Below are 6,037 nucleotides of genomic sequence, written 5' to 3' on the forward strand. Positions count from 1 at the left end.
TATATATATAAAGAAAATCCAACAAACGACTTTTATCCTCGTAATCATTTGAATCTAATTTTCTCTAAAACATCACTGTAGCGGTTTCCCCCACATGCACGCACAAACACTGTGAATGCTGTAAGATTGCTTTTGAAGAAGACAATAGTCATGTGTTGTAGATAGAAGAGACAGTTGGAGCACTGTTCCCATGGCAATAGGTTTAGAGGAAATAACTTTGCATTCATCAAGTTTAAAGTATTTTTTTTCCCTTTTTTCTGAAAAACTGGAGAGAAGCCGACTTTCTGCAAAGCTTTATGATTTCATTTTTTTCCCTTAAAATTTGTCTTTTCCCTTTTATATTTCTTCTGATTCCATCAAACTTCTGCTTGCTAAGATCCATTTTCACTTTTCATTCTTTTTTAACCATGAACAAAACAGATAACATTTAATTTGTTATTTAGAGCAGGATCTGGAAGAATGTAACTCTGGGGTTATGTTTCACATGTGATTAATGGTTGGGAATGAATTAAAGTGTAGGTAAAGATGGCACTGATAAATTTCAGACCATATTATGAATCTTCTCTCACCGGCTTATGTAACACTTCCAGATCAGGCCCATCACTTAAACTAGTATCATCTTTTATTCCATTAGAAATAAACATCATAGATTGTGACACTTAATGTACATTCTCTTAATAATTTCTAACTAATGACTTGATTACAAAGTGAATATCTTCCACTTAACCGTTTCAGGACCTGGAGTGTATCCTGGCGGTAATCGGGCAGAGGCTTACATTCATGCCAATTTAGAATCACCAGTTAACCTAGCGTGCATGTCTTTGGACAGATGGAGGAAGTTAGAGTATCCAGAGAGCAATCGCCAGGACAAAATGCAAACTCCACACAGAAATGCTCCAGCCAGGATTCAAACCCAGGCTCTTCTTGCTGTGAAACAACAGTGCTAACCACTGCACCACGTTGCATTTAAATTACTTATAAACTGTAGAGCAGTTCTAAATAAAAGAAGGTGCACCATATAAAGCTTTTATTGAGTGTGATTTATTAGAAGGCATTCACAAAACATCAAGAATAGATGAGTTCAATTTGGAATAATAAAGCATACCTGTCCTATCATTTCATTTAGTAACAACAGAAATACATTTGCAGTGACAGCTTCATGTGGGACTTAATGCTCTTTATAGATTACTATTAACACAGTAATAGAACAGGCTGTGTAATGCTTTATATGCCAGATATGACGGTGAGTGAAGAACAAATGAGATTAAATAAAGAAGAAAACTACAAAATGTGGATGATGTAATGAACTCAACATAAAGGTTTCTTCTGCATCTTTACATCCTTTATAAAGTAGATCAGCCGTAGTTTGTTTGAATACATTGTTAGTGTGCATATTCTGTCATGGATTTTAAAGCAGCTTTCGGGTTTTGGAACATGTGAGAAAATTCTTTAAAAAGTGTGAGGAATTGGCTGTTAACCAAACCCCGTCCCTAGATTAGTCAGGACCACCTTGATGATTGTTAGCAGGCTTTGTCATTGATTTATAGAAGCTGCATTATTTATTTCCCACTGTTTTCCTGAGTTACTTGCGGTTTGTTCCAGTCCTTCCTGGTTTGAGTAAAAGAGGAGGCTGAATCTACGGTGGAGTTGGTTTAAACACAGAGGTCACCCAAATGGACTAAACCATCTGCTGCAACAGCATAGGGGAGAATTATGTTTCTGTTGTTGTTTTTCTTTGATATAGCCATTGTCCCCACTTTGCCTTTGAAATGTTTTCTCCACTAGAATACAAAATATTTGTTTAGGAGAGCCTTATTTTTGAGTAGGTTTGTTTAGTTTACCGGCTTATTTCTTAAATAAGTACAGAAATAAATAACTATTTTTATGGTTATGTATGTTGATATTATTATTCATCTTTTTGGGGTATAATACAACCCACATTTTGAAAGTTATACTTGTGCCTGGATATTGATTGTCCTTAGAACGGACATTTTTAACATTACTACCAAGAAAGCTCTGATTCCCTTTAATAGTGTGTTTATCTGAAATATAGCAGTAAAGGGTGAGCTATAATGTAACCAATCACATTAAAGCATCTGCTAAAAATGTTAGTGCTTAATAAAGAAAAAGAAACAACCGATATAGGAAAGGTTTGGGAAGTGTGGACGTGAACTCGAGCATGAAGACATGCTGGGCAGTCGTCAGATTTGGGGACCGCTTTGAAAGAAAATTCCAAGGTAAATTCAAATGTGGCCTAGCTGTGACAGAGTAAACCTTTCTGGTAGTTTTACAGCAAGACACACATGATGAGAATGAGACGAGACGTGACACTGGTTCAGTCAGAAAGACACTGATGCTTGATAATGGCAAACAATGTTACTGTGGGCTGTCAGCAGTCTTTTGCCTCTTTGTATTTCTTCAACATTAAGCAGTATTTAAATTTAAAATTCCCGACTGGGGCAGGAAACATCACAGACAAACCTCTCCGGAACAGTATGCTGCTCAAATTGATTCTGAATGTGACAAGCAAGTCATCTTTAATGCATTCTTCCATTTGACAGGCTGCATGCTAATCATTTTAATATTTGTGCGAGCACATCAAATCTTGTATTCTGCCAGTGAGCTTTTAACTGTATACCTTTACACACACCACTAAATGGCACATGTCATAATGACACTATCTCTGCCACAGAAGTTTTCCCACAGAGAGAATACTGAGAATACTCAGTAGAGCACTCATCGGTTTTCTCCATAAATATCTTTTTTTAAAGGCAGTGAAAAGGAAAATTTGATTGAAACCAGTTAAGCAACTGAAATTGCATTCAGTCTTCAATTTATTCTTGCATCATTTTGACAGCAGCACAACCAGTGTGACAACTCTCGGCGAGACAAGCCTACAAGCCAGAAATAGATAAATTATGAGTTTGTGTCAACATGGAGCAGACATTGGCCAAGAAAAAAGTACATGTAGATGAGCTGTTTGATGCTCGGGTGACTGCACAGAAACTGGAACTCAGGGGAGATGTCCCGACATGTAGATCTAAGTAAAACACGATGGAGTCACTGTTGCTTAAAAAGTAATTGCTTAAGAAACTGAGCAGCGCATTCGATAAGATGCGTACATCCTGTAGAAACATTGTGGCATTTTATTGTTTCTTTTAATCTCTTTAAATATGTAGACATGGAGTGACTGTGGAGGATGGATGGGGGTCTAGACTGTGGATCAGTGGGTCTTCAGTGCTCAGTGATGGAGAAAGGCTCTCTGGCTGTCAGTGTGCTCCTACTGATGAAGCAACGCTGTGATTGACAGATGAGTCTTAGTGAAGACCACCACTGCTCTCTTCACTCAGCTTGAGGGATAACACACCCTATAAGGAGGTGCATCCTTATGAGAATGTAGGCTTTTTATTGGCTTGGGGTTCATATGAATCCATAGCTGTAATACCTAGAGAAGAGTAAACATTGTTTCATGTGACCGCGTTGCAGACAAACTGTTTGCACTGTATAATCTAAATGACTTTATCATTCTCTTGTGTGGAATGTAGGAACCTCAAAATAGCTTCATTTCGCTGTGAGAGAGAGCTTATGATAATTGTGTTGGGTGTTTTGGCACTAGAGAATTCTCAAATCCTTGCTTGTCTTCAAGAATCCCCTCATTAAATCCTTTGCATTCTTCCTCCGGCATGTTGTCTCTCTAAAATAGCTCCAGCCACAAGTTACCTCTCCGTATCCCTGCTAGGCCCCGAGATCAGCTCCATGAGTTGAATTATAGAGCAGAAAAGTCATTAAGTGGGATAAAGATACAAAGAATCGATGAGGCAATGGATACTCCGAAGCTCCCACTTGTCTTCAGTCCAGTGCACATGAGCATCAGGGTGGTGTAAAGTCTGCTTGTTGTTTCCAGGTGAGCTCTCCAGTCAGTCTACAACTCCGCAGTTACTGATGAGGATCAATAATGACCACCTACCCAGACAACACAGAACTTGTTCTTCCTAAATAAATAGTTGTATGGACAATAATAAATGTAAACAAGTAAACAAGCATTAGTTTTGGCTGCAATTCTATAGGAGAGAGATTATAAAGTTGAAGCCCCTTCGTTTAATTTCATAGTTATAAATTGTGCAGCAAATCCTTATGGACATCACAATAAAGCTGATGATGTAAAACCTCTAATTCCCCAAAGAATAACAGGCAGCAGCAACCAGTCTTTGTTGTTGTGGGTGGGAAGCTTTAAAATAGCGCCTGTCCCGAGCCTGTAATTTTTAATAGCTATGTGAAAACTGCTGGATAAATGAGACCGACAGGCATTTCTTGTCTAAAGGATTGTCCTGTTTTATTCACAGAGAAAGGCCCACATCTCTCTCTGTCTCACACACACACTCTCTCGCCTCAGTGACAAGCAGATCTGACTTGTTCTCCTTTAATTATGTGACCCACCTGGGCTGAAGTCTTTCCTTATGGAAACTAATGGCCAATTGAAGCTCTGGTTTGGTGTCATTACACAGACATGCCAAGTGCACCTGTCTCAAAGATGGGAAATAAAGGGCGTGAGTGCAAAGACGATTTTGGCTCTTACCAGAGAGAAATGTATTCATTAGAGAAAATACCGGGTTTTATAGGTGTTATTGCCTTGAACCAGACACGCTCACAAGTGGAGTTATCCACATAAATGGTTGACACAAGACAAGACAAACTTTGTTTTTTTTGTTTTTGTTTTTAACTTGAAAGTATTTATGAAAAACAGTACATGTGCCAGTTGTTCAATAATTCATGCAATCATTCAGTATTTATAATACTTCAGAACAAGCCATACGCAAGACCTCTGTTGATACATCAATGTTAAATCTGCAGACTATGGCAAGCCATGCCTTCCTGAGCATAAGATACAAAGTGACACTTTTATGACAGCATTAAAGGGGTAGGCGGTGGGGTGGGGTGAGGGGAGTGACAGCTTGACCTGAGAAGGGCTAAGATGATCTGTTAACTGGTTAGTAGCCAAGTGTCGGGCTAAAGTGCAATAAGCGTGTGATGTGCTGGCAGTAATCCTACAACAGGAGTCCTGCACTTGGCTTGAAGTGAATGAAATATTTTCTTTTCTCACTAAGTTTAGCTGCTTCCTCCTCACCACATGCCTGTGCGTTCATGTGGAATGAGTCATTCATGCCTGTGGTCCATAAAGCCTCACAGCCCACTCACATCCTCAAACTGCCAGGTCCCTATCCACTCTCTGCATCACCACCAGCAGCTTATATACATATATATTGAACAGTTATCACCCAAATCTGTGTGGCGGCCTTCTAAACCTCAGTTCCTCCACCCTCAGGCTACAGCCACCCTGTAGTAGCCTTTATTTCCTGCTGTCTCCGTCTGTGTTTGTCAGTCAGCTTCTCTTCGGTCTCGCTCTGGGAGGCCAACCTTTCAGCATTTCCAATGATGTGCCTTGGAAATCTGTTTCCAGGGCAACCGGGGTACCAAATACTCTCCCAGCAGCATCTCGCTGGTGCGTCCTCCTTTGTTTACACTCTTGATATCTGTGAGGACGTAGGTTGCTCTAAACACATTTGGGTGGGAACAAAAAAACAACAACAACAACACTGCAAATATATAGACAGGAACGGAGTGAGAGTCACACAGTCAGTTTTATGTTATACACCCACAATATGTAATATGATAATAACAGCCCTGAAGAATAGATCTGCTTTGTAATAAATCAGATCCTAAGTAGATGTCGATTTAACTAGAAGCCCACACCACCGTTCAGCTTAAACGCCGTGCATCATCTCTAGAAAACACAAGAAATGTTCTAAAACCAGTTGATTCTTACGCGCAGCTGCGCGCTCCCAGAGTTCCCCCATTAAGCCGATCTCGTGAGGTAAATGCTATCATTTAAAAGCGTCGTCATTTAAAGACAATGGAGACAATGTCTGAGTGTCTTTCAAGTGATTACCTTCCTCGTTTATTTGACTTATTGAAAACCAACTCACGTCCGCCACTTTTAAGCCTTGCGCTTGCGCGTAACTCAACCGGGAGCTGTCCA

The sequence above is a fragment of the Pundamilia nyererei genome, unplaced genomic scaffold (genome assembly GCF_000239375.1).
Source record: "Pundamilia nyererei isolate P.nyererei 1_Seehausen unplaced genomic scaffold, PunNye1.0 scaffold00009, whole genome shotgun sequence".
In the NCBI taxonomy this organism is placed as follows: Eukaryota; Metazoa; Chordata; class Actinopteri; order Cichliformes; family Cichlidae; genus Pundamilia; species Pundamilia nyererei.